This window comes from Tamandua tetradactyla, chromosome 2, assembly GCF_023851605.1.
Source record: "Tamandua tetradactyla isolate mTamTet1 chromosome 2, mTamTet1.pri, whole genome shotgun sequence".
Classification (NCBI taxonomy): domain Eukaryota; kingdom Metazoa; phylum Chordata; class Mammalia; order Pilosa; family Myrmecophagidae; genus Tamandua; species Tamandua tetradactyla.
In genome coordinates, this window is record NC_135328.1 from 98,772,978 (window position 1) to 98,785,167 (window position 12,190).

The 12,190-nt window shown below is 38.2% G+C and overlaps 1 protein-coding gene and 1 non-coding gene across 9 annotated transcripts in view; both read left to right on the plus strand.

Annotated features, from left to right (window-relative positions):
- The window catches only part of PIP5K1B (phosphatidylinositol-4-phosphate 5-kinase type 1 beta), a 484,296-nt gene that overhangs the window by 295,704 nt on the left and 176,402 nt on the right, over nucleotides 1–12,190 (plus strand). The gene's annotated exons all lie outside the window — the stretch shown is intronic.
- On the plus strand, nucleotides 5,017–5,123 carry LOC143675150 (U6 spliceosomal RNA). The gene has a single exon (XR_013171394.1). It is a non-coding gene; the product is annotated as a U6 spliceosomal RNA (small nuclear RNA).

The window sequence follows — 12,190 nt, forward strand, 5'->3', positions numbered from 1 at the left end:
AGATTAGAGATGCATAATTCTACCCATTTGTCTAGAAGATAAGAAAATGGAAATGTAGAGATCTTCGTGCAACACACTCAAGACCACACAGCATACGTAGGACTTAAATTAGAACTTAGATCTCTAGGGTCCAAGCATCATGTTCTTTCCACTGTGCCATCTTTCGTTGTGGCCTCCAAATACCTCTGGTCATAGCCTGAGTGGGTAAAGTGGAAGGCTCTTATTAATGTCTATCTGTGATTTGTTCTAGAAGTCATTGGGTAATTTTTTTTTCCACATGGGCAGGCACCAGAAAGTCACTGGGTAATTTTGTTTATTAAAAACATAACTGCTTCCTGCATGATTTTCTGTACAACTACAACTTCTCTACAACTACAACTACAACTTCTCTAATAAAAAAAAAATTGCTTTGCAATTTTTCTATCCTAATACTAATCATTCCTCAAACCATTGGTAAGAATTGATTATTGACTCTTCCTTATTAAAGCGCTGTGGGAGGCCCCTTACATGTATCAAATCATTTAATGCTCACAACAATGCTACAGAAGAAGTATATTTATTATCGCCACTTTACAGATGAGGAAATTAATGCTTAGTAGCATTGGTTAACTTTCTCAAGGTCACATGGCTAAAAAGTGTTAGAGCCATGATTTCAACTCACAGCAGTAGATATAGAATATAAGATATGAATTGCAGTTAGCGCAGCAACTGTTCTAATCTATCCTGTTATGTGTCAGGCAAAATGAGTTTTAGATGTTGCTTTTCATGGAAATTTGGTGACATCTACAGGGGTTTTCTTCCTTATCTGTTTTGTCTTTTGCTTTTTCCATGTGATTTTGGGTAAAGATTTTAAGTTTCCAAGATGCTAGAGATTGAGTGTTTGAGTGCTTTTAAAATATAACATTAAATTAAATTCACAAGAAAACTGGTACAGCTATTTACTCAAGTTTTTCTTTCAGACTTTGCAAGTAGGCTCCAAGTCATTGAAAAGAGAAAGAGATCTATTCCTTTTTTATTTAGAAAGACCTACATCTTATGTTGAATACTAAATTAACAGAAACCTTTATAATTTAGTAAATGAAAAGAAAGAAAATTAGTTTCAAGAGCTTCCTAGTAACTCCAGTTCTCTAACCCTAACCTTAAATGAGGGTCAAGGCACACCTGTGGTATCAGCTATGGACATTGCAGCTACCTGCTATACCTGCTGTACCAGCCCAGGACTGGTTCTGGAAGATCTCTGTAGTGCTTTTATTTGTACTGAATGTTGATTCTGATCTCTTCAGACCTTTGTACTTTTGTAGAAAGACCTTCTTAAACCCCAGATCTTTCTCTTGCTCCTTCATCACTATAAACCATCCATTTGGACATTAGCCCTCAAACCACCACTTCTTGCTATCTAACATTGAACTAGTTACTTAACCTTTACGTGCCTCAGTTTCCTTATTATAAAATGTGAATGATCATACTATTATCCTAAAAGATTATTATAAAGATTAAATAAATTAGTAATTAGACCAGACTTATAATATCATCTAGCACATAGTAAGCACCATTGATGTGTTTGTTAAAATAAGATAATGAAGTGATTCCAGACTGTAACTTCTTTCAGCTTCACCATACCTTCCACCGTAAGAGGCAAAATGCAGTTGTTCTTTGGCAAAAAAAAAAAAAAGCCATCAGAGTTCTTTATCAGTCAGAATCTAATCAAGGAAACAGAAAACACACTTGAAATTTCAAATTAAAGGGAGTTCAGTAAATAGAATTAGTTGCAGAGTATGGGGAGGCTGGAATAGTGAAGGGGATGTTGTAGAAGCCCAGGGATAAATGATTACAAGAAGCAGCTCCCAGTCATAGCCCTGTCATGTGATGAGAACCTTGAGTTATGAAGGAGGTCTCCTACCTGGTGATCTGTTGCAATCAGGAACTATTATAGAAACAGGTACACAGCTGCCTCCAGAGACATCATCCAGAGAAGAGAGAAAAATAACAGATAAGAAGGCCAAAGACCTCTCTGCCCCTGACCTTCTCATCTCCTGGGAGAACCTGGCAGAGGAGCCTGAGAAATATAGTTTGTCTACTCTCAGCTCCACCATTGCAAAATAGAGTTAAGAAGGGATATAAAAAACAGCCACTGGTACACAGAACAAAAACTACATAAATGTGAAATCTTAATATATAATGACAAAGATTAAAGCTTTACAAAAAATAGTGAGTGCAAGAACAGGATACAATTTTGAATCTTATAAAAAGAACCACAGAACCAATTTATTAATAGGTTGATTTAATAGTATGTAAAGTAGTTGTAAATTTTTTTAATGATCTGTACAATTAGAGAGACTCCAGTATTTACCAACAAGTCTCAGTAACATTTTCCATGGTACTGTATTAGAATAGGTGCTGGTCATAAATACTCACAGGAATGTCTTAGCCAGTTCCAGGCACACAAGGTAAAGAGGTTCTTTAGCTCAGAAGTTCCACAAGGAGAGGCAGATGTGACCTCTAATGGGGCAGCAGATACAGTTTGGAAACAGAAAACATCACTTCGGCTCAGCAAGATACTTCTGTTTTCTTGCCACTACCTAGTTTGTGAACCCGCTACCCCATGACAACCCATCTCATTAACTGAATATAATTTAATCTGGAGTAAACATACATAGTGAGGGGAAAGTATGGGTGTCACTTCCATTCTCCTGTTTTTGCAATGAAAAGAGGGGTTTAGTCAACTTCCCCCCAGTGTCAGGAAACAGAGCCACCAAGCAAATGATAACACCTGATTAGGGGAGAATACCACAAATTCCTGAAGCAAAACTTGCTTTGTTCCCTGGACTCCCAAGAGAATAATATCCTGTTTTAGGAATTGACACTATTTTAGGCATCCTGGGATTACCAGTAAACCTAAGAAGTTGCTGCATCTGTCTCCAGTTACGACTGGAAACATATGCAGAGAAAACTGAGCCTGATAAAGGACTCATAATATACCTATTAGTTTAGCTCCTTCTTCTCTCCCCTCCAAAAAAAAAAAGAAAGAAAGAAAGAAAAAAGATTTGCATTATGTGATGTGGTCCACACCTTTTTTTTTTTTTTTTTTTTTACAAATTGCAGAATTATTTCTGAAGTGATTAGCTTTTCAAATGATCCCTCATTTTATTTCCACATGGGCAGGTAATTGAAGTGAATTTTTCTGATATCTAATATTTTATAAAGAATAATTTAGGATTATTTTAAACACACTGTTTAATGAATTGGTACATGGTAATATTTCTAGTGCCTCTCGTGTATCACCAAGATTTTTAAATGAGTCCAATTATTAGTGGGTAAACATAACAGAAGAAAAAAGAATGGAAAAACTGGTGTCCAGTCTTTGGGTATGCTAACTTATTGAACATAATCTCTTTTTATCTATTCTCTGACTCTTAGTTCTGGAACCCAAAGTATTGCACTTTATTTCCCTTGACTTGTATCTGCTAGTGCTCCATCTCTGGAAGAATGGTTTGCTGGTGGTGGATGTGTCTCTGAACCCTCCATCCTGTGCCTCCATCCACTGAACCTCTAGAAATATGCTTCTCAAGGTCTGGTTGATTTCTTCATCTAGGTACCTGCATCTACAAGTGGGTCTGGAAATCTATGTTTTAGAAGTTCCTCAAGGATTTGTTATTCACAGAGAGTTTAAGAAAAAAACCCTTTGGCTATAAATTCCTCTCCCTCTCTATCCTTCCTGAGGAGTGAAACAATTTATTTGCGTAGTGAAATTAATTCAAGGAACTAAGAGGACATAGCAAGTAATACAGCAGAAATACAAAGCCATAACAAAGTGGATGGATGTGTTTTCAGATTATAGTGAAGAGAACAGGACCTCAGTTCCTTTTTCTTACCTCAGACCTGCCTGGATGGATCCTAAAGAAAGACCCTTTTGCCTGAGGTCTTATAGAACACTCCTGGGGAAATGTTCAAACTGTCTCAAACCTGCTTCCCAGCACAGCCCCTCTGATCTTGGGCGCACTACATTTCTGCTCAGCAGCTATTCTTGACCTTCCTGAATCTACAGAGATCCTTGACTCAATGGCCAAGCAAAGTAATTCTTTTTAAAATCCCATGGGTTTCACTGATTCTTACTGTGCTTAGATCAGTCTGCACATTCCTGGAAATTCCCCAATCACACTCAGTAACTCGTACTTTTCTTTGGTTAAGCCAGGCTTACCCAAGTTTGCTTCTCACCCTAGACAGCTTCTGCCCCAGTGGCTTCACACAGGCTTGCTTGCATGGCCTCTGCTGCCTTCAGCTACCTTGGCCTCTTTGAGGTACTGCCTTTTGGCCGACCCATCACATTTGCCATTTGCCTTCTGAGATTGGCCTCTAGTCTAGCTCCTGTGTCATGTACACAGTAGTGCTTAGTGACATGAACAGATATCTGTGCTGGAGGCACTTCTTCCCATCTTGCCTTACCAGCTCCAGCCATTTCTTCTCTATCCAGGAGCCCTCTGGTGCAGGGGTAGGCTAGGGTCCTGATTTTAATTTTTCTTCTCTGACATGCCTCAAATATACACAAAAAATATCAACATAATTTTCCCTAAAGGAAGAAAAAAGTTGATGCCCTTTATCCTCCATGTAATCCTTAACTGCTATCTGTGGAATTTTCTCCACAGATGATTTAGATGGCATGTTGATCTTTTAGGGAGAAGAAAATCACCTTGGAGATCTACACAGGTAAACCTGCTGCTGAGGACTCATTAACTTCAGACAACTGAGTGACCAGCCTCCCTGCAGGCAGACTACAAATGCTTCTACCACACTAGTCTTTTGGTTTTAGCTCATGATAGTTATGAGCATCAGGAGAATTAGGCAAGTGTAATGAGAGAATCAGAGGCAATGATAGAATCTAAGTTCAGAGTAATATTAATCTAAAGTGTAATTATTTAATAGCCTGCTTTCAAGGATAAAGTAATAAAGATGAAATATATAATGATGTAAAGGAGCCCATTATTTTTCTGGCTAGTGATATTAAAAATTAGTGTTTGGGTGCTCGCTTCGGCAGCACATATACTAAAATTGGAACGATACAGAGAAGATTAGCATGGCCCCTGTGCAAGGATGACACGCAAATTCGTGAAGCGTTCCATATTTAAAAAAAAAAAAATTAGTGTTTGGAAGGTCACAAAAGAATTTTAAAATGGACAGCCTTGTTTCCTCAATGAAGGATTTGCCTAAGATGAAAATATCATCCTGATGACTACTTGGAAAAACATCTATTAGAGTTTCCTTGTCTTTCTTTTCATTGGTTCTCATTACACTGGAAAAGTGCTTCTGGGCATTTAAGCATTTCATCTGTGAAAAGGTATTTTATCTTTTTTTTATATGGGTACCCTAATAATTGTAATTGCCATTATGGGCCATTTTTTTTCATCATCTCTTGAGTTTACGTTGGGAGGGAAAGCAGGCATTCCAGGTTCAAGCAATGTTAAGTCAAAGGTAATTTGTGAAATGGATCAAGTTTTTACTTCTTTGCTTCTTCCCTCCTCACCCGCCCTGATGCTTTTCAAATCCCTGTAGCAAAATGTGCTCTAAAAGTATCACTGAACTTTGGAGATGTAACAGACCCTATAAGATCATGTCATCTACCCTTTTATTTTTAAGATTTTATATGGCAGAGTTTTACAGTCAAATAAATTTTTTTAGGAAGAGAGCAGCGCCCTGTCCACCTCACCCTACTTCTTATCTTTCCGAGATGCAACTACCTCCAATTCTTTTAGCTAATTCTTTTGGCAGTGAATTCCATATCTCTAAACTGCAGGCTTTTATTGCTATTTCTTGACTGTTCAGGTTTAGCCATTAGCTGACAAATCCTCACTAGAGAAGATGAAAATTTAGCTGTCATTTTCCTACCCCACACCCACCACATGCATGGACCCTTCCACCAGTCTCCTGTTTTAGTTTCATTGTGATTGTGGTAAGATCGACATTGAGTTTTTATTATGGCTATGTGGATATTATGATATACTACAATTAGTTTTCTTCTCCTGCATGGCTTTGATTTCTCAGAAAAAGAAAATAATTGTCTTTTGTTTCATTTACTTAGTTTTCTATGTATTTGTCACTAATGGAACCCTTAGCTTCGCAAACTGTTTAGATGCATCAGGCAGGTTCTGTTAATTTTCATTGTCTTGCAAAAGTTTCCCCCAAAGCCTTCCGACATGCTCCAGAGGGACTAATTGTCCTCTGAGACGTAATATAAATATGTCATCTTGGAATCTCCCTTCCCTTTGTCATTCTGAGGATTCTGGTCACCTTTTATATGTCTTGATTCCTCTGATTGTCATATCCCATATCTTACTGTTTCTTGATTTACTCCTTCATTTTGCTGAAGCACATCCTCTAGTATCTTCCTAAGAAAAGGATTCATGGGAGGCAAAATATTTGAAACTTTCCATGAAAAGAATACTTAAAAAGCTGACCAGAAACTTAAGCAGGACTTGTTGACTGAACTTCATTAACAGGTAATCTGGCTGGACTCTTTGCTGAGGAACCGATGTTAGTAATTGTCACCTTTCCAGTTGATCTGGTCAGATGCCTCACAGAAGATGCTTCCAGTCTCTGGTTTGGAGAGGAAAGGGCTGGCTGTCAGCCTCCTGGGACCGGAAGCAGAAGAGAGAGTTGATTACCTTAGCTTCTAATACACAAACATTTGCATCATCTCTCTTTTCCCTCTACTGCCTTTGGTGTCCTATGGGCCTCTGTTTTATATACTCCTCATAGAAAAAGAAATCTCTCAGTGTTCTCCTGGGATAGGGCAGGGTATTTTCCTGACTATGTATTTCTTTGTTTTCCTCAGGTTTGGAGTAAGATTCAGCTCTCTTAGGTTTGCTAAGTCAGTTACTACCTGTCCAAGTACCTTTGAGTCTCCATAGTTTTATTTGTTAGTTTCTCCCTTTTTCTCCCCTTTTTATAAGTTTGGGTCTTTTTAAAAATTCTTTACTGTGGTTTTAGAGGGATTGGAGTAATAGTAAAATTAGATGGCATGTGAGCCATCTGCCTTCTACTTCTTTGTATGTAAGTTGAGAGAAGCCCAAAGAGTTGCTGAATGAGTTTTCTAAAGTTATAGCATAACTTAATAGCAGAACTAGATTTTAGAACCTACAATTCCTCTGTCCCTTATTCAATATAGTCTCCTTCAAAATTAATAAAACCCTCAATAATAGATTAATCCATTAGCTAGGAATATGTTTCTGAATGAGTGGGAATGAGTTTTAAAGGCTATTTTACAATGAGTTCTTATATTTTCACAAGGATCTGAGCCTTGAAAGAAAAGGGAGTAAGCTCTTTGACTGGTATCTCAGCAGCAGCCAGGAAATGAGAGAACATCTGATGTCTTCCCAATACCATCACACTCCCCAGGCAAACTCCAAATAAGGAAAGAGCTAGTAAGAAATATTGGTAGTAGTGGCTGTGCTAAATTATACCACTTTTAATTTTTATGCCTCCTGTAAATGAATAGTTTCTATCTGCAACAGACAGCATTTTACTTTCTTTTAATCCTAATCCATTCTTGTGGGAGCAGCCCTTTCTTTTAATCCTGATTCAAAATTGTAGATTGGGAAATTTTTATTAGATTATCTCCATGGATATGTGACTCCAGCCATTCCAGGTGGTTCTTCATTAGTTTACTGGAAGCATTTAAAAGAAGAAACATTTTCGAGGAATGACAGAAGCCTCAGAGCCAATAGAAACGTCACAGCAGAGCTGACACAGATTCTGACACATCGAGAACAGAGACATGGGTATTTGGAGATGCTTGGAGTCCAGCAGACATTGCCACAAGATAAGCAAGCCAGAACCTAGAGAGATCAAAGAGAAGCCAAGAGATGAAAAGCCAGGCCCAGAGCAGTAAACTGAGGAAGTAAAGAGAAGTAAAATGAAGCTAAAAGCATTGAAGCCCAAGAGCAAGGGACCAGCAGATGCCAGCCACGTGACTTCCCAGCTGACAGAGGTGTTCCTGACCCAACGTTCTTGAGTGAGGGTAACCTCTTGTACGTGCCTTAATTCGGACATTTTCACTTCTTTAGAATTGTGAACTTGTAACTTATTAAACCCCCTTTATAAAAGCTGTTCCAGTTCTGGTATATTGCATTCCAGCAGCTTGCAAACTAACATACAAAGTTACAGTCAAATACCCAAATTTCACTGATACTTGCCCCATCTGCTGAGTCCCCTGTAAAGTACCTTCCAAGTATGCCTGTAAGTTCCCAGAGGTTTTCCTGGGTGTTAAGAAGCACTCATTCAGGTCCCATTCAAAGCCTCCGTCGCCCGTCATGCCTCATGAAGGGACCACAGCCCTCAGCAGGCATTGTCATTCCAGGCCAGCTCCTGCTGGGTGTCACCCCCACCACACTGGAGGCCCAGGAGCCCCTGAGCTTCGTGGCAGTAACCACATGGGGTACAGCAACTAAAACGGCACTGCTTGGGCTTGTTGTTTTATAGGCTTGTAGTAAAACAGCTCTTCCATTTTTTTACTTAAAGCTCTCTCACTTGTACAGACAGGTTCGCTCACTCTCTCTTGCCTTAGGAATCAAACATGAGTCCTTGGGGTTAGCCAACCACACTGACATAGATGTACTCTCTGGTTACTAAGGCACACCTCAGGTCAGCTTGTGCTGGGCCCTCCCAACAAGTCCACTAGACAGGTCTGAATCCCATAAATGGATACTGCTTTGTCAACACTGGGATCCTTGCCACATCTATCAATATATCCTTACGTACATTGATTCATTATCCCCAAACTTTTGGGAGGCCCTTGTTGTCACTGGGCATTATGTAAAGATGCTAAAGAGGATTAAAAAGATGACAAAGTTTGATCTTTACTTTAGAGAAACTAAATACATAGATGCAGAAGAAGGCGATTCATATTCATTTCAGTGAAAGCTTTACCCAAAATGAGTTTGGATGTCAGAGCTAGGAAAAATTACCTACCTGGAACTGTCTGTGATTCCTGTAGCTAAAGAGTACTAAAGAACAAAAATTGCATGTCCTTCATACATAGTATTGTCCATTGTCTTTAGTACAATAAGTGCTCAGAAAGTTAATTATCCAAATGGAACATTTGAGGTGCTTATGCGTGATTGAACTAAGAAGGGAAATTTAGTTTCATAAGGAGTTTAATTCCAGGGAGATGTATATTGATTACTTGTTTCTAGCCCTCTTTGTAGTAATACTTAAAACATCTAACTTTTCAAATGGAAACTGAGCTCATCAACCTAAGGACAGTGACATAGCAGAATTCCCCAGTTTGCTGTTGATTGTCTTTCAATTCAACAGTTGAGACAGACTTAAAATTCATTTGTTGTCTTCAGCATCATACAGTTCTTAAAAAAAAAAAAATACAAACACACCTACATAATGCTCTCTCAGTGTGATCTGTGGAGAGCTAGGGAAATGGATATTTTTGTTGAAAAACACACAGCTCTCAGACATGATCCAAACCTGGCACCTCTTTGCCAAGGCACAAAGACAGGACACCTGAGAGTTGGCCTCTGGTTTAAATAAATACATGAATTTAGGGTGGCAGGGAAAGTTTCACATTTTTATCATATTTATCTAATAATGTTTATAAAGCCTTTTACTATGTCAATATGGAAGATAGATATTTTTTAAACTGATTTATGGCTACCATTATTTGATGTACAATTTTTGTTTGTAACAATAAACGAAACATATTTCAAAACCTATTTTGTACCATGTACTCTGCCAACCACATTACAGATCTTATTTTTATTTAATGCACCCACCTACACTGTAAGGTAGGCACTAGTGTTGTTGATAAAAGGAACTTATTTTTGTAACATAAATGACAAGAACACAGGCAAACCAATTATTGCCCTAGGCATTATGTACCGAAGCCTAAGATCATAAAAAACATTATAATTTAATCCATAAGATAAACTTCCAGATGCTAATGAAATTTTTTCTCTAAAATGTGTAACTCTTTAACCATTATTAATGTACCCCCAAATGCATCATTTGAAGGCATTTCTATTTTTGGATCTCATGAAATGTGACCTTAATCAGGAAATGGCCCCATAATTGACAGAAAAGAACACAAGTAAGAGCCAATATGACATCCAGTGAAATCATATGAAGTGATTTTGGCTTACATTTTTTTAAACTTTTTTTTATTGTATAACATATATACAAAGCAAAGAAAGAAAAAAGCAATAGTTTTCAAAGCTCTCTTCAACAAGTAGTTACAGGACAGATTCCAGACTTTGTCATGGGCTACCATACCATCGTCTCAGATTTTTCCTTCTAGCTGCTCCAGAATATAGGAGTCTAGAAGGAATAAATATTTTTTATCATCACAATTGACTTTTTTTTCTTTTTTGTGAGAAGTAACATGTATACAAAAAAGCAATAAATTTCAAAGCACAACAATTAGTTTTAGAACAGATTTTAAAGTTTGGTATGGGTTACAATTCCAAAATTTTAAGTTTTTACTTCTAGCTGCTCTAAGATACTGGAGACTAAAAGAAATATCAATTTAATCATTCAGCAATTATATTTGTTTGTTAAACCATACCTTCTCTGTGTAACTCCACGTCCACCTTTGATCTTTCTATCCCACTCTTTAGGGGTATTTGGGCCATGGCCATTCTAACTTTTTCATATTGGAAGAGGCTGACAATAATATGGGTAGGAAGATGGAACTAACTGATATTCTGGAGAGCCTGGGCCTTCTAGATTTCAAGACTTATCTGGTCCAGGGATCCATCTGAAGATTGTAGGTTTTTGAAAGTTACCCTAGTGCACGGAATCTTTGTAGAATTTTGTGTATTGCCCCTAAGTATTCTTTAGGATTGACTGGAATGGTCCTGGTTGGGGGTTGGCAGGTTATGATAGGTAGCAATGTCTAACTGAAGCTTGTGTAAAAGTGACCTCCAGAGTAGCTGCTCGACTCTATTTAAATTCTCTCATCCACTGATACTTTATTAGTTACACTTTTTTTTCCCCTTTTTGGTCAGGATGGTATTGTTGATTCCATGGTGCCAGGGCTGGATTCATCCCTGGGAGCCATCTCCCACCTTGCCAGGGAGACTTTCACCCCTAGATGTCATGTCCCACTAATTGGGGAGAGTAATGATTTCACTTAGAGAGTTGGGCTTAAAGAGAGAGAGGCCACATCTGAGCAACAAAAGAGGTCCTCCAGTAGTAACTCTCAGGCATACCTATAGGTAGGCTAAGCTTTTCCACCACCTACATAAGCTTCACAAGAGTAAGGCTCAAGATCAAGGGCTTGGCCTATTGATTTGGGTGTCCCTAATGTTTGACACAGTATCAGAGAATTCTATGATGATAAAGTTTAATAGTTCCATATTTTATCTCCCATCCCTCAAGGGCCTTTGCCATTACTTCTTTTTTTTTTTTTTTTTTTTTGCCTATGCAGACACTGGCATGGCAGGTGAGAACTCTGCATGCTGAGCCACCATGGCCCGCCCTGCCATTACTTTTTGATTATCTGCTTAATATAGTCTAGAATGTATCCAGGCATTACATTAAGCTATATGGGATTAAAGGCCCTCATTCTTATTCTGGGCTCCCTGTATTTCAGTTGTTCACATGAACTATCCAGACAGGTTGAGTTAGATTATGTGTTGCAGACAATTTAGATTCCAGACAAAATAAACCTTTCTTCCTTTGGTCTCAAAGAGTAGGTGACGTTCTAAAATATAGATAATGTCTTCCTTACCCCTATGTTCTGGGTTACCTTAATCTTGACCTGATCAGCCTCGTTCTTATCTCTTAATACCAGATTAGAGATATATAAAACAGCCTCTCAAAATCCAGAAATAATAATTACCACTCCGGACTAAAAGTGTCTGTTATAAGAGCTTACAATCTAGGCCCCTTTTTTCTTACAAGCATTTTCTAAAAGAGACCATACAATAGTTTCCCTTTCATTTCCGGCTTATTTTGCCTCACCTAATGTTCCACAGGTTCATTTACATCGTTGCATGCCTCACAACTTTGTTCCTTTTTGTAGCAGCACAATATTCGATCATATTATATGCACCATCATCCGCCAATCTACTTCTCAGTCGGTGCATCCTTCAGCTACCTGCATTCATTAGGCATCATGTATAATGCCCAAAGTCCACAGTCCATCAACAATCTCAATTTTAGATAATTTCATTGTTCCCAAGAGGAA